The sequence below is a fragment of the Oncorhynchus nerka genome, linkage group LG11 (assembly GCF_034236695.1).
Source record: "Oncorhynchus nerka isolate Pitt River linkage group LG11, Oner_Uvic_2.0, whole genome shotgun sequence".
Classification (NCBI taxonomy): domain Eukaryota; kingdom Metazoa; phylum Chordata; class Actinopteri; order Salmoniformes; family Salmonidae; genus Oncorhynchus; species Oncorhynchus nerka.
The window spans coordinates 60597319-60620523 of NC_088406.1; the positions used below are offsets into that span (position 1 = coordinate 60597319).

Below are 23205 nucleotides of genomic sequence, written 5' to 3' on the forward strand. Positions count from 1 at the left end.
ACACTGCGACCGGACCTTAACCTTGACGTTATCCACAATGACCTGTTGAACATCTCAGTTGGTAGGTGGTCTTTTCTTGATGCTCTTAGTACAGACAATCAAATTACTGTCACAGAATGTGTCCAACTGTTTTTTGTTACGATTGATGCCTTGCCTTGTCAGCTTCTTACTGCACAGGATGCAGAGCTTCACATGCAGTCTTTCAATAGCTCTAGAGTACTTAACCAGCTCTGGTTTACACAAGGAGGGCGGCTGATAAACATGGCAAGTGGCCTGGCACTGGGTTTTAGAGCAGCAGTGAATACCACATCTGTCAGGGCAGAGCTACTCGCTCAGGATGACTTCCCAGACTCCCAGAAATGGGACATGGACACCCTAATGTCCTCAAAGTGGGATCCAGACTGCCTGCTGTGTGTTGAAGGCACTGACCATAACATTCAGGTTCACTGCAACCATAATATGAACAGTCCATTCCACCGCTGGGAGTGGATTGAGTTTGGTACAGGTTTCACCAGTATGGAGATGATCCAGTGTCAGTACATCATCAAAAGCAACCACCCTGCCTGTGAGGTTCTCACTGGGTTTCCAGAGACTGGTGCCATTCAGCTCAGACCTGTGACAGAGCAGCTGTTCCACCTTCAAGTGTGGCATTGGAAGGGAAACCATCTTATCCACACAGCTAGTGGACTCTACCTCTCAACTCCAGACAATGGCAAGGAGAAGGGAGATTTAACATTAGAACACTTTGACCCATTATTGACACAGGTATGGAAGTGGGGTGATCAATATATCATGTCTGCCCTTAGTAACAACAGTGTAGTAACTTTACAGCATGAAAATGGAAAGATATCCCTGCAAATCAACCACAGTAATGCATTCCAGGAGTGGGAGTTTGTAGAAACCAGTAGATCGTCAAACGAAGATAACTTCCTGAACTGTCCCGTTCAGAATAGCAGTACTTTCTTCATTAAAAACACCCTCATGCCATGCCTGCTGCTCACTGGAGCTCCGGACGGGAAAAGCCCTCAGTTTAGGCATTATGACTCAAATGCAGCACAGCTTTGGCAATGGGAATTCGATCACCTGGTCAATGTGGAGTCAGGACTAGCCCTGCACCTATCACACTCTAGAAACCCGGTCATGTTTGAAAAGTTGACTTTTGAAAAATCCCAGAGATGGTCCTTGAACGAAGGTGTACTGAGATCGACAGCAAACCTTACATGTGTCCTGACCCCTGCTGACCGGGCTGACCAGAGCCCTGTACTGTCCTGCTCCCAATTAGAAGAGCCCCAGTGGGAGGTTGTTGGTGTGGAGAAAGTGTGGGAAGATCCTGAAGACTTTGTTTGCATCTATTTCATCCAGAACCAGCATTCACCCTGTGAAGTTCTAACTAGCTTTTCTGCTAATGAGACGATGAAGGTCCGCCCTGTGGTGGACGAACTAATAGACTCTCAACTGTGGTACTGGAATGGAGGCCGCCTTGTTCACACACAGACCGGACTGAGCCTGGGGCTAGTTGGTGGTTTGGGCCCAGAAGAAGACAGAGCTGTGGCTTTGGTAGAAGTGAACATTGCTACAGAAAACAACACATGGGCATATGATGGAGGACACATTACAATTTTGAACAAATCCCTCACAATAAATGCAGATGATGATGGATCTATTAAAGTTTCTGCACCAACGTTGGATGCTACTCAAGTGTGGAAATTGCTCAGAAAGGAGGAGGCCCTGAAAGACCCCCAACTGTTACACTGTGAGGCCCAGATCCCTCCGACACAGTATTTCATTAAGAACTCTGCCTACCCCTGTAAGCTGTTAACCGCTGGAGCCAAAGGCCATAGTCCCCATTCCCAGGGCTTCGACACAGATATTATTCACCTACAGCTCTGGTACAAAGATGGCAGACATCTTGTAAATGTAGGAACCAACCTATCCATTCAATTACAGCCCGGAGAAAGTAGTTCCTCCTCTGTCATTCTTTGGGATAAGTATGCTTTCTCCTTGCAGCAGAGATGGGAAGACCAAGGGGGCATTTTGAGAAGCATGGAGGGTACAGACTGTGTTCTGACCATGGAAAGTGACCACAAGGCATCATATGCCCCACAAAGAGGACAAAGCCAGCAGCACTGGACCTTAGTGCAGAACAATGCTGGTCTGGAAGAGATTGTCTGTGTGTACTTCATCAGAAACCAGCACAAGTCCTGTGAGTACCTGACTGGATACTCTGAGGGAAGCCCAGTCCTACTCCGACCCGTCATGGATGAACTCCTGGAGAACCAGCTGTGGCACTGGGATGGGCCACGACTCACCAACGTGAAGACCGGTCTAGTACTGCACCAAGATGTTAGTGCTGCAGCCAATGTGATCTTGCAGAGAACAGACTCAGGGGACAACACCACCCAGTTATGGACCCTCCATGACTCTGAGATCAAACCATTGTCTCGGGACACAGTCAACCTAGATGTTGATACAGGGGACGATGGAAGAATAAAGTCCAATTAAAAAGCAATGGCTTAACTCAACAATGGGTCTTTGTGGAAATGACAGAGGCACAAGCAAACACAGACATACTGTTCTGCACATCTCTGCCAAATGACCCTGCTCTGTTCTTCCTAAAGAACCATGCAAGGCCCTGTGAGCTACTGACTGCCTCGGAGGGGGATAAGAGAGTGGGGTTCAAAGGGTTCAATGGAAAAACCCTAGGATTGCAACTGTGGTTCTGGCATGAAGGCCATCTGATGAACCTAGGAACAGGTCTCGCCCTGCAGCAAGGAGAACCTGCAGTGCTCTGGCCACTAGCTACCTTCTCCAACAGGCAGAGATGGACGGAGGAGAGAGGCCAAATTCGCTCTCAGAAACAACCTACCTGTGCCTTGGCCATCACAACTGATTTAGGAGAAGCAACAGTGACTTTGAGCTGCTCTGCAACAACACCGTCTATGGAATGGCAAAAAGTATCATTCAACGAGGATATGACTAACTTTGATGATATTGTTTGCTCCTATTTTATTAAGAACAACTTGCAGCCCTGTGACCTGCTGACTGGGTTCAACAGTGGAACTCCAGTCAAGGTGAGTCCATTGAATCCCCACCTAAACCAGCTGTGGTACTGGGAGGGACAACACCTTGTTAACAAGCAAACTCACCTGGTCCTCTACACATTAATGGACGACAACACTGTGAGACTATCAGATAAACGCCAGGAGGGGAGCCGACAAGAGTGGCTGATGAACGACGGAGAGAGACAGTACATCCAGTCATCCGGAACAGAACTAGTGCTGGACTTATCAAGCTCCACTGTGGCCCTGTCCTTTAAAGCAGACCACCAGAGCCAGCGCTGGTCTCTGGTCCCCTTGGAGTTGGGCCTAGACAACCTCGATCTCCTCAACTGTAAAACAAAGCGCAGCAACGTAAAGCAGTACTTGTTGAAGAGCGAACAGGATCCATGCCACCTACTCACACAAGTGGAAGGTGACCAGCTCTCTCTCCAAGAGTTCAGCATGGACTATGTTGACGGACAACTGTGGTTTAGGGAGTGCAATCACATTCTCAGTTCTCTAAACCATCTGGCTCTCAGTTCCAAAACCAAACGGGTGACTAAGTCTTGCCCTGTGACACTAGAGACAAGGTTCAGCTATGAGCTCTACCAGATGTGGCAAAGGGACGGCCAGCTCCTCCGGTCTTACCTCGGGGGCAGAAAACTGGTGTTGGTGTCTCAGGGAAAGAAGGTCATATTGCAGACTGCAAATGGACAGAAGGCTGAGAAGTGGACTTGGTTGAATTTACAGGATGTTAAAGAAGACACAAAGCTGGTCGCCAGGTGCTCAAGGTGCTACGACAAAGGGGAGGAGAAGGCAGCTGAGATCCTTGGATACATCCCCTTCATTTCCCTTTTTTACAACCTGATACGCTCAGCAGTGTATGCAGGAAAAGGGTGTGAAAAGGTAGCTTTGGACAGTCTTCTGGACGCAACCATTGATGTGGCTTTCGATCTAGGCATGGCTCTTGTTACTGTTGCAACGGCTGGCACAGCCACTTCAGTGGTGTTTGGAATCAAAACTGGGGTTAAACTCGGTGCTAAAGCAGGTGCCAAGGCCATTAGTCAAGCTCTGAAAGCGACTATTAAAGTTGGCATTCACTCTTTGAAAACAAGCTTTAAGGCAGTGCTCAAACAGGGTATAAAACAAACCACAAAACATGTTCTAAAAAACTCTATAAAATCACTGAAAAACACGATGAAATCGATTAAGCATCTCTCCATAACAACAGCCAAAGGAGTAAAGAAGGTTTCCGTTAAGAGCTACCAGGTAGGACAGAAGGTGATCAAAATGATTAAGATAGGCTCCCAGATGGGATTTAAAGTACCACATAAATCTTTGACGAAGACAAGTTTAAAACAAGCCACTTTCAAATTAGGAAAAAGCATAAAAGCCAAGTTCAAAACTCTCGGGGTGAAACTTAAAGCAATGGGGAATGAGTTGGCGGCTGAGGCAGAGAGGAAAATCAAATTGCTCGATGAGATTGATGTCAAGAAGGGCAAAACACTCAGACGCTGCAAACGTTCAAGAAATGCAAGCTGCAACATGGCCAAGCGCGAGAAAAACAAGAAAACAAGCAATGCCTTTAATCCTAAACAAAAATTTGAAAATGATGAAAGGTTCTTAAGAGAAAAGTTACAAATCGACAACAAAGATCTTTCTGAAGAAATTTACAATAGATACAAAACAGAAAATAAACTATTTGGTATATTACAAAAAAATAAAAAAATTACAAACACTGATTTTCATAAGAACACTTTTAAAACCATGAAAAAAAGAGATGACATCCATGGGCCTATAAACAAAGAACAACAGCATTCCTACTTAGCCATAAAGACTGATGAAGAACTAATTGGAATCAGTTCTACTGATCTTAAAAAAGCAGGATCTCATCACGATGGCTCACAAATTCACACTGAACTAAAAATAAGTAATGATATACCGTTAAATAAGCGAAAACATTTTGATCCCAAAAAGAGTGATGTGTACTGGTACACTAAAAACTCCCCCTGTCTAACTCCATCAGCTGTGGGTGGGAAATCCTGCTTTGAAGTCATTCTTAAAAGATGCAAAAAATGGTTTGAAAATGTAAAAGATAAGAAATGTTATGTGGGATTCGACAACTACTGGGGTTTTAATGGAGGTAACCTTGGAAAATATGCTAAGAACCTTGACAAAGCAGGACAAGTTGCTTTCGACCAAAGGATAAAAAGAAACATTTTTATGGAAGTTCTCAATGGTGGAAAAAAAGGTGGAGAATTAATAAAGGGATATGGAAATTTTGGAGAGTATTTGAGTTTTATACATTTAGCTTGAACGTCGAGAGAACGCTGCCTTTTGAACGAGGAAGCAAACTAGAGAATTGGGAAATTAGTGTTTACTCATGTAGCTGTGGGTGGAGTAATCTTGCCTCAAATTTATTTTCCAAAGAGGCAAAAATATGTAGGACATTTTATGAAAGTTCTGAACGGTGTGAGACTTCATATTAAATACTCAATCTTTCAAAGTTGTGTGTTTTATGCACATTTACGTTAATCATGAAATCAATATGCATTCATATTTTTCCAGATACAATGGTAGAACCATTAGTGAGATATGCTTTCCCTTTGAAACTTAAGGTACATTTTACAAAATGTATTTCGTTTTTGTTTTCTGTTCGCTTTATTTCTTGACCTTTTTTAACCGCGTATTTTGATGCCTTGTTTCATGTTTGTTTAATTTGTTACTACTGTATAATAAATGACTGGTTGAGAGAGGTGTAAAATCAACGTTTGACAAAAGATATACAGTCAAACGTTTGACACACTAACGGCGTTCGTCTGTTTCCTCCTCTGATGAAGAGGTAGAACAAGGATCGGACCAAAATGCAGCGTGGTGGTTACTCATGTTCTTTAATGAAGAATAGCGATACATGAAATAACTATATATAAACAAAACAACAAACGGAACGCGAAAACCTATTACAGCCTATCTGGTGAAACTACACAGAGACAGGAACAATCACCCACAAACACACAGTGAAACCCAGGCTACCTAAATATGGTTCCCAATCAGAGACAACGAGAATCACCTGACTCTGATTGAGAACCGCCTCAGGCAGCCAAGCCTATTCTAAACACCCCTACTCAGCCACAATCCCCAATGCCTACAAAAAAACAATACGACAATACAAAAAACCCATGTCACACCCTGGCCTGAACAAATAATTAAAGAAAACACAAAATACTAAAGACCAAGGCGTGACACACACCTACTAATTCTGGGTTTTTTATTTCCTACATTGTAAAATAAAAATAAAGACATCAAAACAATGAAATAAAACATGGAATAATGTAGTAAGCAAAAAAAGTGTAAAACAAATCAAAATATATTTTATATTATTTAATGATTACAAGCATACCCATAATATAATGCAGCCACCACTATGCTTGAAAATGTGGAGAGTAGTACTCAGTAATGTATTGGATTGGATTTGCCCCAAACATAGCACTTTGTATTCATGACAAAAAGTTAATTGCTTTGCAAGATTTTTTGCAGTATTACTTTTCTCTACTTTTCTCCTATCACAGCAATTAAAATCTGTAAATGTTTTAAAGTCAACATTGGTTTCCTTCCTCTCCGGCAACTGAGTTAGGAAGGACACCTGTATCTTTGTAGTGATTGGGTAATACACCATCCAAAGTTAAATGAATAACTTCACCATGCTCAAAGGGATATTCAATGTCTTGCAACAGGTTGTTCCCTTGTTTGCGAGGCACTGGAAAACCTCCCTGGTCTTTGTGGTTGAATCTGTGTTTGAAATTCACTACTCGACTGAGGGACCTTACAGATAATTGTATGTGTCGGGGTACAGAGATGAGGTAGTCATCCAGAAATCATAGTAAACACTGTTATTGCACACAGAGGGAGTCCATGCAACTGTGACTTGCTAAACAAACGTTTACTCCTGAACTTATTTACGTTTGCCATTAACAAAGGGGTTGAATACTTATTGACTCAAGACATTTCAGCTATTAATGTTGTATACATTTGTAAACATTTTGAAAAACACGATTCCACCTCCATATCTGGCTTCTTTACCTGAGGGATCTGAGACAACTTATTTACAATGCCACGTCTAATTTTGATGGAGCCAATGTAGCAATGTTATTAAAAAAGAAACAACAAAACTCAAACATTTTGCAAGACGTTTTATTGTGTCACTTCTAGCTTGTCATTCATGCAGAAATATGATACTGTAGCTGACTACATTCCAGATCTCACAACACCTGGGCTGTGGCTAAGGCCTTGAGTTATTCCTAGTCATGTCCTGTCGTCCAGATAAATATCTAGGCTTACATACAGATGATAAATACATTATAATTTAACACAGCTTAGAGAGGGCATTAGTCTTCATATACGGGATTTGTTCCCCCTACTCTGACAGGCATTCTAAATGCAAGCTGTGAGCGATATAAAATGCTGGATATCTTCCTGCAAGTTGGCTTCCAAACAGAGATTGGATATCACTTTGCAAGCCGTCATCATGTGACACATTAAGACATATTCAAATAAGGCTTTACACCGTTATAGCTCAAAGGAAGTAAACTGAAAGAGAAATGTACTCTGCTGTAGTTGACTGTAAATTCAAAACAACACAGAAAATTCTAACATGGCAAGGGAGTTGATAAAAACAAATACTGCTGCTGCAAGACTGCTGCAAGACACCTACACTGCTGCGAGACTGCTGCAAGACTCCTAACCTGCTGCAAGACTCCTAACCTGCTGCAAGACTCCTAACCTGCTGCAAGACAGTGTAGTTATAATAGGGTTATAATGTGTTCAGAGCGACAGACAGGGTAGAGGTGATGGAGTGGCCATTCTTATAAAAAAATATAATAAAATATATATATATATATATATATATATATATATAAAAATGGAGCTACTATCTTAAATTTATCATGAACTGTCCTAGGGGTCTACCATCCTTCCTGTGTTAACCTTTGTGCACTCAAAGAGTTAACTAGTTTGTTGTCTTCTACTAAATCAGAAGTTATTATCCCGGGTGGCCTAAATGATGACTGGGAAATGCAAGCTTCAGACAATCTAACAGACATGTGCAATGATCTAAAGCCTAACTCAGCTGGTGACTAAGCCTACACGGCCCAACACTAACGATCCAATCCACTTTGATTGATCTTATTTTAATGAACACACCAGAGAAATATGTTTCTACTGGTGTCTTCACTCAAAACATTAGTCACCATTGCCCAGTTGTTTGTGTTAGAGATGTGAGAATACAAAAATCTAAGCCTCGGGTCATCACAAAGAGGAACTTTAAAAACTTCAGTGAATAGGCATCTTTTACATGTTCTTTTATTTCAGTGACCTTGACTGTATTTCAACTGTCCCTGAACCTGATTTAGCTTTCAGCCTTTTTGCCGATGTCTTCAACACTATTGTGGATAATCATGCTCCCTTACAAAAAAAAAAAAAGATGGGTTTAAAGGTAGATCGAATGCCTGGTACACTTCTGAATTATCAGAAGTAAATCATAAAAGAGACGATGCTTGGGTCAAGGCCAGGAACACAGGCTTAGGCCCGGACTGGCAAGCGTTCAAGCAACTGAGGAATCTTTCTGACGAATCAGAAAGGCTAAATCATATCCTTATGTACCACTCTTTTGGATTGTAATCTGAACCTGGATCAATTCTGGGAAATGTAACCAAAGACCCTCCCCAGTATTGATTAAGGGGACCTTAAGATTCATACGTTTTGCTGCAGGCCTTATAATAAGATACTGTTGCTATGTGTCTAAAAACTCTACCACTATATACTTTAAGCCACCTCTATTAGTCTTTGTGGTTAAGCCCTGGCTGTTGCGAGAGTGTGCTTGCAGGCTGGGTCTCAGTCAGACAGAAACTAGACAAAGAGAAGTTAAGCACTGTCTGATTTTGACATTTTGATCTTGTGTGACAGTGGACAATGCTAATGAATTCCGAGTAGCTACTGTACTAGGTTGCCTTATTTGGTAACCTCTGCTTATTGATACACACATACGTTGATGTCGGTGATCATACCACTAGGGAGTGATGACGTATAAAATCAGCCCCACCCTTAGGTGGGGTGCAGAACTTACTCGGAAACATACGTTCTGTTTCCATTGTCAACTTCTGTCTGCTATTGCATTAATAAATGAATGATTGATTTACTTAAAGATATTGTCTGATTGCTGCTTGTCAAGCAAATGATTGACAAGGACCAAGGAACCTACTCCAACAAAAACGGTAAAATCACTGAAGAGTTCTTACTTCCTCCTCTCTGCCACATCAAATTCATTCAGACATATCCGTGATCCATTTAATCACCATTTTATTTCAGTGGGCTATCTCTTTGAAAGAACTTCTAAGCCTATTCACAATGCTATTGGGCTGGATGCTGTATTGTGATGGAAGGTAGGTTTGGAAACGTGTGGAGTTAAGTGAGTGAAAAAGAAAAAGGGTTGCGAATACCAGAGCCCATGAGTGTCTGTGAGCAGAATTAAATAATTAAATAAAAACATTTCCTCAGCAATCTACACACAAATAACCCATAATGACAAACCAAAAACAGGTTTTAGATTTGTTTTTGTTGCAAATGTATTACAAATAAAAAGCATAAATACCTTATTTAGATAAGTACTCAAACCCTGTGCTAGGAGACTCAAAATTGAGCTCAGGTGCATCCTGTTTCCATTGATCATCCTTGAGATGTTTATACAACTTGATTAGTCTACCTGTGGTAATTTGAATTGATTGTACATGATTTGGAAAGGCACACACCTGTCTATACAAGGTCGCACAGTTGACAATGCATGTCAGAGCAAAAACCAAGCCATGAGGTCGAAAGGAGTTGTCCTTAGAGCTCCGACACTTAAATGGAAAAAGTTTGGAACCACCAAGACTCTTCCTAGAGAAGGCCACCCGGCCAAATTGAGCAATCTGGGGAGAAGGGCCTTGGTGAGGAAGATGACCAAGAACCTGATGGTCACTCTAAAGTTCCTCTTTGGAGAGGGGAGAACCTTCCAGAAGGACAACCATCTCTGCAGCACTCCACCAATCAGGCATTTATGGTAGAGTAGCCAGACGGAAGCCAATCCTCAGTAAAAAGCACATGACAACCCGCTTGGAGTTTGCCAAAAGGCAACTAAAGAATCTCAGACCATGACGAACAAGATTCTCTGGTCTGATGAAACCAAGATTGAACTCTTTGCCTTGAATGCCAAGCGTCACATATGGAATAAACCTGACGCCATCCCTACGGTGAAACATGGTGGCGGCGGCATCATGCTGTGGGGATGTTTTTCAGCGGCAGGGACTGTGAGACTAGTCAGGATCGAAGCAAAGTGTAACGGAGCAAAGTACAGAGAGATTGTTAATGAAAACCTGCTCAGGACCTCAGACTGGGGCGAAGGTTCACCTTCCAACAGGACAACGACTCTAAGCACACAGCCAAGACAACGTAGGAGTGTTTTCGGGTCTCTGAATATCCTTGAGTGCCCCAGTCAGAGCCTGGACTTGAACCCAATCAAACTTCTCACGAGAGACCTGAAAATAGTTGTGCAGCGACACTCCCCATCCAACCTGACAGAGCTTGAGAGAATCTGCAGAGAAGACTGGGGAGGAACTCCCCAAATACAGGTGTACCAAGCGTGTAGCGTCATACCCAAGAAGACTCAAGGCTGTAATCGCTGCCAAAGGTGCTTCAAAAAAAGTACAGAGTAAAGGGTCTGAATACTTATGTAAATGCTTTATTATCAGTGGGTATGGTGTGTAGATTGATGAGGGAAAAATTATTTAATCCATTTTAGAATAAGGCAGTATTGAATCTACAAAAACAGTTGATAAAATGGATTACAATGAAATGTTTTTATTGTAAGGGGAATTACTTTGTAGAATCACACAAAACTTATCCTGGACTCTTTCTAAATAAATAATTATTGTTGTTACTTTTTAAAAATTGGTTATATTTCTATTAATATTTCTTCATGCAATTCTTCCTTTAAATCAAATCAAATTGTATTTGTCACGTGTCGAATACAACTGCTGTAGACCTTACATGGAAATGCTTACTTACAAGCCCTTGACCAAGAATGACTTAAGAAGTTAAGAAAAATAAGTGTTAAGTAAAAAAAATGGAAAAAATAAATAAAAGTAACAAATAATTAAAAATCAGCAGTAAAATAACAATAGCAATATGTACATGTAGGTAGACTTAAAATGACGACGCATAGCAGCAGCATACCACCCTGCATAACACTGCTGGCTTGCTTCTGAAGTAAAGCAGGGTCGGTCCTGGTCAGTCCCTGGATGGGAGACCAGATGCTGCTGGAAGTGGTGTTGGAGGGCTAGTAGGAGGCACTCTTTCCTCTGGTCTAAAAATATCCCAATGAATGGGGATACTGCCATGTGTAGAGTGCTGTCTTTCGGATGGGACGTTAAACGGGTATCTTGACTCTCTGAGGTCATTAAAGATACCATGGCACTTATCGCAGGGGAGTTAACCCTGTTGTCCTGGTTAAATTCCCAATCTGGCCCTCAAACCATCATGGTCACATAATAATCACCATTTTACAATTGGCTCATTCATTCCTCTCCCCTGTAACTATTCCCCATGTCGTTGATGTAAATGAGAATGTTCTCAGTAAACTTACCTGGATAAATAGATACTAAACAGTGAGTAGCTGCAGAGTAAAGGAGGGGTCTGAGTAGGCCTTTGATTAACTGTTCAGGAGTCTTATGGCTTGGGGGTAGACACTGTTAAGAAGCAGAGAGAAAAGTCTATGACTATGGTGGCTGGAGTCTTTGACAATTTTTAGGGAATTCCTCTGACACCGCCTTTCATAGAGGTCTTGGATGACAGGAAGCTTGGCCCCGGTGATGTACTGGATGTACGCACTACCCTCTGTAGTGCCTTGCGGTCGGATACCAGGCAATGATGCAAGCAGTCAGGATGCTCTCGGGGGTGCAGCTGTAAAACCTTTTGAGGATTTGAGGACCCATGCCAAATCTTTTTAGCCTCCTGAGGGGGAATAGGTTTTGTCATGCCCTCTTCACGACTGTCTAAGTGTGTTTGGACCATAATAGTTTGTTGGTGATGTGGAAACCAAGGAACTTGAAGCTCTCAACCTGCTCCACTATAGCGCTGTCGATGAGAATGTGGGTGTGCTCGGTCCTCCGTTTCCTGTAGTCCACAATCACCCCCTTTGTCTTGATCACATTAAGGGAGAAGTTGTTGTCCTGGCACCACACTGACCTCCTCCCTATAGGCTGTCTCATCATTGTTGGTGATCCGGTGTACCACTGTTGTGTCATTGGGACACTTTATGATGGTGTTGGAGTCATGCCTGGCCAGGGAGTACAGGAGGGGACTGAGCACGCACCCCTGAGGGGCCCCCCGTGTTGAGGATCAGTGTGGCGGATGTCTTGTTACCAACCCTTACCACCCGGGGGTGGCCCGTCAGGAAAACCAGGATCCAGTTGCAGAGGGAGGTGTATAGTCCCGGGGTCCTTAGCTTAGTGATGAGCTTTGAGGGCATTATGGTGTTGAACACTGAGCTGTAGTCAATGAATAGCATTCTCACATAGGTGTTCCATCTGTCCAGGTGGGAAAGGGCAGTGTGAAGTGCAATATAGATTACATTATATGTGGATCTGTTGGGGTGTTATGCAAGTTTTAGTGGGTCTAGGGTTTCTGGGATAATGGTGTTGATGTGAGCCATGACAAGCCTTTCAAAGCCCTTCATTTTTTTCACCTTTATTTAACCAGGTAGGCTAGTTGAGAACAAGTTCTCATTTGCAACTGCGACCTGGCCAAGATAAAGCATAGCAGTGTGAACAGACAACACAGAGTTACACATGGAGTAAACAATTAACAAGTCAATAACACAGTAGAAAAAAAGGGGCAGTCTATATACAATGTGTGCAAAAGGCATGAGGAGGTAGGCGAATAATTACAATTTTGCAGATTGACACTGGAGTGATAAATGATCAGATGGTCATGTACAGGTAGAGATATTGGTGTGCAAAAGAGCAGAAAAGTAAATAAATAAAAAAAAGTATAAAAACAGTATGGGAATGAGGTAGGTGAAAATGGGTGGGCTATTTACCAATAGACTATGTACAGCTGCAGCGATCGGTTAGTTGCTCAGATAGCTGATGTTTGAAGTTGGTGAGGGAGATAAAAGTCTCCAACTTCAGCGATTTTTGCAGTTCGCTCCAGTCACAGGCAGCAGAGTACTGGAACGAAAGGCGGCCAAATGAGGTGTTGGCTTTAGGGATGATCAGTGAGATACACCTGCTGGAGCGCGTGCTACGGATGGGTGTTGCCATCGTGACCAGTGAACTGAGATAAGGCGGAGCTTTACCTAGCATGGACTTGTAGATGACCTGGAGCCAGTGGGTCTGGCAACGAATATGTAGCGAGGGCCAGCCGACTAGAGCATACAAGTCGCAGTGGTGGGTGGTATAAGGTGCTTTAGTGACAAAACGGATGGCACTGTGATAGACTGCATCCAGTTTGCTGAGTAGAGTGTTGGAAGTCATTTTGTAGATGACATCGCCGAAGTCGAGGATCGGTAGGATAGTCAGTTTTACTAGGGTAAGCTTGGCGGCGTGAGTGAAGGAGGCTTTGTTGCGGAATAGAAAGCCGACTCTTAATTTGATTTTCGATTGGAGATGTTTGATATGAGTCTGGAAGGAGAGTTCATGAATACAGACGTGAGTGCTATGGGTTGGTTGTCATTTAGGTAGGTTACCTTAGTGTTCTTGGGCACAGGGACTATGGTGGTCTGCTTCAAACATGTTGCTATTACAGACTCAGTCAGGGACAGGTTGAAAATGTCAGTGAAGACGCTTGCCAGTTGGTCAGCGCATGCTTGGAGCACACGTCCTGGTAATCCGTCTGGCCCTGCGGCCTTGTGGATGTTGACCTGTTTTAAGATCTTACTCACATCGGCTACGGAAAGTGTGATCACACATTTGACCGAGACAGCTGATGCTCTAATGCATGTTTCAATGCTACTTGCCTCGAAGTGAGCATGGAAGTAATTTAGCTCGTCTGGTATGCATCCTATTGGAAGTCGAATGTAAAGCTCTTACAAGATATCACTTTTTGCTCAGGTTTCCAGACCTTGTGGGAAAGGTGGGGGCAGTGAAGAGAGGAGTATGAGTCTCTGAGTCAATGGTGGGATGTGGGGAAAGTCCTATTTGTGTCTTTTCTGTCAACAGTATACAGCTCTCTCATCCTCAAAGGTTAGGAGAGTATTGGGGGAACTAGAGTGTTGTATTAGTGAGATGGAGGTAGAGATGGTGGGGCAAGGCAATGTAGGCCTCCAGTCTAATTTAGCTGAATTACATGGGGACCTGGGTAGTTCTTTCCAGGTTAAAGAAAAGGGAGCACTTGTAAGAGCTACGTTCTCTATGCTCAAGGAGATGGACGCTCCCAGCTCCTTCTTCTTTGGTTTGGAAAAACAGAGCGGTGAAGCCAAGGGCATGCATTGTCTACGGCTGTCTGATGGGCGGGTGACCTCTGTGGTGGGGGAGATGTGGGAGCGGACTGTGGAGTTTTAAACTGAGTTGTGTAGGGCAGAAATGTGTGATCCTATGTGTGCTCAGGTCTTGTTCGCAGGACTCCCTAAGCTCTCTCTGTCACAGAGGGATGAAATGGACATTCCTCTGTTGTTCCATGTCCCATGAGCCCTCTACAACCTCTGCGTTAAGGTTAGGAACATTAGGAGCCTAACAGGAGTGAAGGCACATCAGTGGAGGAGAGTATGGTGGGTTTTAGATGGAGGGGGCTCTACAAACCCACAGTACGAAAGAGGTCAGAGGACCTCTAGTGGAGGGTTCTTCATGGAGCCCTGGCCACTAACAGCTGGTTGGCATGGGTTGCACCGGGAATCAGGCAGGGGCGTCCTTTCTGTGTTATGAAAGAAATTGTGATTCATGTGTTTTCTGTGTGCGCCAGGTTAATGCCATTAATGTCTCTGTTGGAATGTCTATGTGAGAGGTTGGGGTGTTTTTTACTGTTGGGATGTTTATAATGGGATACAGGTACTCGAATAAGGAGAAGGCCAAATGTGTTTTGTTGAGTTTTCTGTTTGCCCCGGCGAAGTTGGCTATTTAGCTAAGAAGGAGGAACAGGGTCAAAGGTGGGGGGATAACAGACCCTTTACTATTATTTAATGGGATGGTCTCTGCGTGCATTAGGGTTGAATTTGAGTTCTATAGAATGATAAAAAGTGTGGGGATATTTCAGGAGACATGGTGTGTTGGGGGGGGGGGGGGGGGCTGTCTGTATAGCTGGGGAAGATGTTTTGGAGCTCTCTCTCTCTCTCTCTCTCTCTCCAACTGTATTGCAGACCATATAAATATAATTACTAGAATGAGTCTTCTATCCCAGACATTCTATCCCAGACCATCTCTTTGCTGTAGGCTGGTGGAGTGTATCGTGAGTCGGTACATTTAGCTATATTATCAATGTGTGTGCACATGAATGGGTCTATGAGTGAGTGTCATAGTGTGTATTCTGCAGTTGTGTAGGAAGAGACTGAAAGGGGAGGACGGCTGGAATGGAGGGCTGGAATGGAGGGCTGGAATGGAGGGCTGGAATGGAGGGCTGGAATGGAGGGCATGGTACCGAACACATGGAAACCATTTGTTTGATATATTTACCACTGTTTAATTCATTCCATTCTAGCCTTTACGATGTGAGCCCTCAGATTTAAAGTACAACCAGCCACCACTGGTTTGTGTTCCATGTGTTTACACCACGCCAGAAAGGGACTCTTCAGCCATGTACATTTCTACGGGTTCAGCTCATGTGGCTCTGAAGTAAAGTACCACAGACTACAGCAGAGGCAGCGGCCTGCTCACTACACCTCTGAGGGAGACTGAATTCAGCATGAATGGGCCAAGTCATTCATGTGTAAAGTACAGCACAGCAGTCCCTCCTCTGGCCTCCGCTGGGGCCCGGGGACAAAGACTCACCTTCCCCAAAGAGCCACAATGGTCACGACTACAGCTCAGCCAAAAGAGCCAAGGACAACTAACACGGAAATCATTTCAACCTCCGCATGTCGGATTTTCGGGCAACTCAAAGGGGATTTCTATGGGGAGTTTGGGTACAACTGGTGACCGGGGGAAAGCAGCTTGGCAGGCTGTGGACGGGGAGTGAGAGTCTTCTAGCTGACTTGGGATCTATGTGACTGAATCTGCATTCGCTGCACTTCTACTGCTATAAGAACTGTCTCAGCACCCTGTATCAGTGTCCCTCTGTGTTTCACACACACGAACACACACACACACACACACAGAGTGCTAGAGCATAAGGGGAAAGAATGGGACATTAACAGATGGTCCAGTGCGCTTTTAATTACTGTCCCCGATGGCCAAAGTGCTAACGCTGTGGTTCCCCCAGATTAGAGCGACGCAAGAAAGAACACCAAGCTGTAATAGCGTACGATTCCTTTTTGTCTTATTCTACATTTTTACAACCTCTTTCTGCACAATTAGCACGTGGAAAACTGCATGTGTGGACTTTGCCTTGTGCTACTGCAGAGGTACAGTATGTTGATGAGTATTCATACCGCAGGACCGAGTTCCAAAGCCTTGAAAAAGTTGCTGTAGATTGTCGGGGTAACTTTCTTGGGTAGAGTAGGTTATAATGTAGCAATCCGTTGGATTTTCCATTGATGCAGTGAAACTAAAACTAAACTAAAACTACTTTATAGTCACCATAAATCATTGACAGGGACTGCAGCTCCCCAGGGATAGGATGCTACCTTCAAAAGGGCCCGATGATAAGACATACTGACTCCAGCGTCCGGTTTACTTTCAGCCGCACAGACACAGACATACAGACACACAGACACACACACACACCACTGCTGTGTCTCCTGTGCTGGGGCTGGGGGCCAGTCATCAGACACTGTCATTATCATGCCCGGGCAGTCATGTCCTTGTCTGTCTGTCTGGGTCCTGGCTCGGGTTTATGATGTGCGAAGGCAAACAGGCAGGCCTAAACACTTCAGTGTGACTGTGATAGTGGCTAGCACACACACACACACCATCCCTTCCAGTCACACCGGTGACAGGACGCGATCGAGTTTGAGGGGTTGTCAAATGCCTCGGAGGCGTCCTGTGTACTTAAGAGGTGTTACCGGGACTCTTCATTTGGCACACTTGCCCACTCCACTCATTCGGGGGGACGTTGATATATGACTGGGCATTTGTGTCAGCTCTATTCATGTAAGGTGACTGGCTAAAAGGAGCTCCCTGACAGTGGACTCCCTGCTTTGTCTTCCAACTGTAAGGGTTTTCCTCCTCTTCGTCTGAAGAGGAGGTGTAGCAAGGATCGGACCAAGATGCGGCGTGGTAAGTGTCCATGGTTGTTTATTTAAAAACATGAACTGAACACTCAATGAACACAAAACAATAAACGTGAACAAAACCGAAACAGTACCGTGTGGCGAACAAACACAGACACGGAAACAATCACCCACAAACACACAGTGAAACCCAGGCTACCTAAGTATGATTCTCAATCAGAGACAACTAATGACACCTGCTTCTGATTGAGAACCATACTAGGCCGAAACATTGAAATTCCCAAAACCTAGAAAAACAAACATAGACAACCCACCCAACTCACGCCCTGACCATACTAAATAAATACAAAACAAAGGAAATTAAGGTCAGAACGTGACAGTACCCCCCCCCAAAGGTGCGGACTCCGGCCGCAAAACCTTGACCTATAGGGGAGGGTCTGGGTGGGCGTCTGTCCGCGGTGGCGGTTCTGGCGCGGGACGCGGACCCCACTTCAACATTGTCTTAGTCCGCCTTATTGTCCGCCTCCGTGGCTTTCTCACCATGGCCACCCCTCTCAATGACCCCACTGGACAGAGGGGCAGCTCGGGACAGAGGGGCAGAAGCTCTGGACAGAGGGGCAGGAGCTCGGGACAGAGGGGCAGGAGCTCGGGACAGAGGGGCAGGGGCTCGGGACAGAGGGGCAGGGGCTCGGGACAGAGGGGCAGGGGCTCTGGCGCCTCTGGGCTGAGGGGCTCTGGCGCCTCTGGGCTGAGGGGCTCCGGCAGCGGCGCCGGACAGGCGGGAGGCTCCGGCAGCGGCGCCGGACAGGCGGGACGCTCCGGCAGCGGCGCCGGACAGGCGGGAGGCTCCGGCAGCGGCGCCGGACAGGCGGGAGGCTCCGGCAGCGGCGCCGGACAGGCGGGACGCTCCGGCAGCGGCGCCGGACAGGCGGGAGACTGCGGCAGCGGCGCCGGACAGGCGGGACGCTCCGGCAGCGGCGCCGGACAGGCGGGAGGCTCCGGCAGCGGCGCCGGACAGGCGGGAGGCTCCGGCAGCGGCGCCGGACAGGCGGGACGCTCCGGCAGCGGCGCCGGACAGGCGGGACTACCTGCAGGGAGGAGACAGAGAGACAGCCTGGTGCGTGGGGCTGCCACAGGAACCACCAGGCTGGGGAGACCTTCAGGAGGCTTGGTGTTAGGAGGAGTCTGAAAGACTGGGCTGTGGAGGAGCACTGGAGCTCTGGTGCGCAACCTTGGCACCACTTCCCCAGGCTGGACAACTACCCTAGCCCGGACCCTCCAGAGTGCAGGCACAGGTTGAACCGGGCTGTGGGTAAGCACGGGAGATCTAGTGCTTACTACACGCACCTCTCCCCTTGGCTCCACTCCCACATTTGCCCGGCACGAGCGGAGCGCAGGCAGAGGACGCACTGCACCCTCCCAGCGCCCCGGAGACACAGCACGCAGAGCCGGCGCAGGATAACCTGGACCAAAACTGCGTACCGGCGACCAGACCCGCTGAGCAGGCACCATACGCCCTGGCTCAATGCCCACACTCGCATGGCACTCTCGGGGGGCTGCCCTATAGCGCACCGGGCTATGGGCACGCACTGGCGACACCGTGCGCTTAACCGCATAACACGGTGCCTGACCAGTAATGCGCTGCTTATCATAAGCACGAGGAGTGAGCTCAGGTCTGCTACCTGGCTTAGTACCACACCTCGTGTGCCCCCCCCCAAAAATAAAATAATTTGGGGCTGCCTCTCGTACCTGTCGCACTGCCGTGCTGGCTCCTCACATCGCTGGCTCCTCTCTCCGGCTGCCTCCGCTCTCCTAGCTGCCTCCACCTGTTCCCATGGAAGGCGATCCTTTCCCGCCAGGATCTCCTCCCAGGTGTAGCAACCCTTGCCGTCCAATACATCCTCCCATGTCCATTCCTCCTGTGATGCTGGCCCCTGTGGTTGCTGCTGCTGCTGCTGTCGTCGCTGCTGTTTTTTACCACGCCGCTCGGTCCTTGGTGGGTGGGTGATTCTGTAGGTTTTCCTCCTCTTCGTCTGAAGAGGAGGTGTAGCAAGGATCGGACCAAGATGCGGCGTGGTAAGTGTCCATGGTTGTTTATTTAAAAACATGAACTGAACACTCAATGAATACAAAACAATAAACGTGAACAAAACCGAAACAGTACCGTGTGGCGAACAAACACAGACACGGAAACAATCACCCACAAACACACAGTGAAACCCAGGCTACCTAAGTATGATTCTCAATCAGAGACAACTAATGACACCTGCCTCTGATTGAGAACCATACTAGGCCGAAACATTGAAATTCCCAAAACCTAGAAAAACAAACATAGACAACCCACCCAACTCACGCCCTGACCATACTAAATAAATACAAAACAAAGGAAATTAAGGTCAGAACGTGACACCAACCCACAGCTTTAGCACAGCCCTGTAGGCTAGAGCCTGGAAACATGTATGTGGAAGCCAAATCAGACACTGTGTGGAGCTGGATAATCTAGCCAGCACAAGACATTTTAGGATTCCAAATGGACTGGATAGGTGCTGACAATTGGGGCTATTTATCCATTTAGGCCTATTTTAATAGAACCTTTTATTTTACCAGGCAGGTCATATTCTTATTTACAATGAGCGTCTGGACCGTCTGTATGTCTGAGTCTTTCTGCCCATCATCTCCCACCCTTCTCTACTGTACTGACCTGCTCTAAAGGTTCACGGAGTCTCTCCAGCATTCAGTGGTTGGAGTGACCGACAGGTCCTGGCCTTGTCTCTGCTAATCAGTCAAGCCCTCTCCAGGCAGACAAGGTCCACTCAGGCGGATGACCTCTTTGAGCGCAGAGCCCAGTGGCAGAAGGACAGATATCGCCGGGTCTACCGGTGATCTATTATTATTACGTGATGATGATTACATGGTTTAGAGACCTAAGGGAATATGACTATCAATGATTAGTACAATAAAGATAAATATGATTGTATAAAGATGGATACATTTATTAGAGTACTGGCTCAGCCTGCACTCTGTAGGCTACTTCCGGTTCACATTCAGCCTCACATTCCCTCTATTGTCGCCTCGTGGCATGGAGAGGTTAAGATGCCTGTGTTTTCCTCGCTCTTCTCTGCAGTCTTCCTCTTCATTTCCACTTCAGTCTTTCTCTGCAGTCTGCGGTCCACATGTTTACACACTTCCATGGCAGCTGAGTTGACGTTCCCGTCGGACAGACTCATCGTAAGCTAGCCCGTAGGAGTGTCAGTGTTGGGGTACAATCCAAATGGAACCCTATTCCCCATTTAGCTCACTTCTTTTGATCAGAGCCCTATGGTATTCCCTATGGGCCCTGGTCAAAGGTAGTGCACTACATAGGGAACAGGGTTCCATTTAAGACTGATGCACTGTACTACTCCTTCAGCAGCAGGCAGCAGTGCTAGCTAGCTAACAGGGAAGGCTGCTGTATAATAAATGGGCCTGCTATCTCCTGCACTGTCAGGTGGTATAGCTAGCAGGCTCTCTGGGAGCCTCCGGAGGCAAGGCTTTTATTCCCCGGCTGAGAGCAGCACTGAATCATCCAAATTGACAAGGGGGGGGGGTGATTCTAGTACGTCCCCGCTCGTTTCCGAAAGCTCTTCTTCCCGCACTTCCACAGGGACTACCGTGGGCAAGATAAAGTAGTTTGCCTATTGTGCTTATTCCTCCGATCTCGATTGTAAAGGCAAACCCATGCGAGGCCGAGAGAGACATTGAGAGAGTGTGTCTTATCTTGGTTATAGGCTATTACTAACATTCCTGCAGTGTAGATAAACAGAACAGCAGCTAACGCTGTATTCACGCTGTATGAATCACCTAGGTTGGTTCTCAAATGTCACCCTGTTCCCCCATAGGGCTCTGGTCAAAAGGAGTGCACTATGTAGGGAATAGGGTGTCATTTGGGACTGAGCCATAGGCTAGCACTCACAATGACCAGGGATGGCCATGTCTCGATTCACAATACAGCTACAAATGAACCAAATGGATGATCTAATAGAGACAACGCTGATTGATATTAGTAACATACAGAGCCGTCAGGAAATATTCACACCCCTTTACTTTTTTCCCACATGTTGTGTTACAGACCTGAATTTAAAATGGATTCAATTTAGATTGTTTTTGTCACTGGCCTATACACAATACCCCATATTGTCAAAGTGGAATTCCGTTTTTAGAAATGTTTACAAACTCATTTAAAATGAACAGCTGAAATGTCTTGACTCAATAAGTATTCAACCTCTTTTGTTATGGCACTCCTAAATAAATGTGTGAGTTAAAATGTGCTTAACGAGTAACATAAAACATGTCATGCATTCTCTCTGTGTGCAATAATTGTGTTTAACATGATTTTGTAATGACTACCTCATCTCTGTACCCAACACATATAATTATCTGTAAGGTCCCTCAGTCGAGCAGTGAACTTTAAACACAGATTCAAACACAAAGACCAGGGAGGTTTTCAAATGCCTTGCAAAGAAGGGCTCCTATTGGTAGATGGGTAAAAAAAAGCAGACATGAAATATCCCTTTGAGGATGGTGAAGTTATTAATTATACATTGGATGGTGTATCAATACACAGTCACTACAAAGACACAGGTTTCCTTTCTAACTCAGTTGCCAGAGAGGAAAGAAACCGCTCAGGGATTTCACCATGAGGCCAATGATGATTTTACAGTTTGTTACAGTTACTGTTTATTGGCTGTGATAGGAGAAAACTGAGGATGGATCAACAACACTGTAGTTACTCCACAATACTAACCTAAATGACACCACATATCACTGAGTACCACTCTTCATATTCAAGTATGGTGGTGACTGCATCATGTTATGGGTATGCTTGTCATCGGCAAGGAGTAGGGAGTTGTTTTTTTTATTTGTTGATAAAAATAAATGGAATAGAGCTAAGAACAGGCAAACCCCTAGAGGAAAACCTGGTTCCGTCTGCTTTCCAACAGCCACTGAGAGATTAGTCCACCTTTCAGCAGGACAATAACCTAAAACACAAGTCCAAATATACACCGGAGTTCCTAAGTGGCCTAGTTTTGCCTTAAATCAGCTTCAAAATCTATGGAAAGACTTGAATTTTCAATATATTTGAAACAATTTCTAAAAACCTGTTTTCACTTTGTCATTACGGGGTATTGTGTGTAAAACATATATTTAATACATTTTCAAATCAGGTTGTAACACAACAAAATGTGGGTTGGGGATAGGGGTTAGGTTTTTGTTTGTTAAGGAATCCACAAGGTTGATCTGATGCCTTCAAGCTAATGCAGAGACCGGGAGGGAGGGTTGCACCCCACTTGCCGAATGAGGGAGTCGAGGGGTTCGGGCACAGATCCGCCCAGGTTGTAGAACCCTATAGTTGCCCACTTTAGTAAAGTTGGTTTTGGGGTGCGTTGGTTTTAGGTTTCTTCATCCTTGGTCTTTCGTCCCTTTTAAGTCTAGGTAGGGGATAGGGTTAGGTTTAAGGTTGGGGTAAGAGCGAGGTTAGGGTTAGGATAAGGGTGGGATTAGGGTTAGGGTTAGAATAAGGGTGGGGTTAGTGGTTAGGTTAGGGTTAGGGTTTGTAGGTCAAGGGGTATGTCAAAGGCACTGTAAATTGGAGGAGAATGCCATAAAGTAGGCTAGCTAGCACATCTAGACCTATTAGGTTATGTCAAAAAATACTTCACTTTTCCATTCTCTGTCTCAAATGGCACCCTATTTCCTAGCATAGGGAATAGGGTGCCATTTGGGATATATCCCACGGTCACTACCAATCCTTCTTAGGAACAGAGTGGCCCAGTACTG

The 23205-nt window shown here is 45.4% G+C and overlaps 1 protein-coding gene across 1 annotated transcript in view; it reads right to left on the reverse strand.

Moving 5' to 3' along the window:
• Positions 1–23205, reverse strand: part of LOC115137525 (catenin alpha-2-like) — a 698212-nt gene that overhangs the window by 613553 nt on the left and 61454 nt on the right. The gene's annotated exons all lie outside the window — the stretch shown is intronic.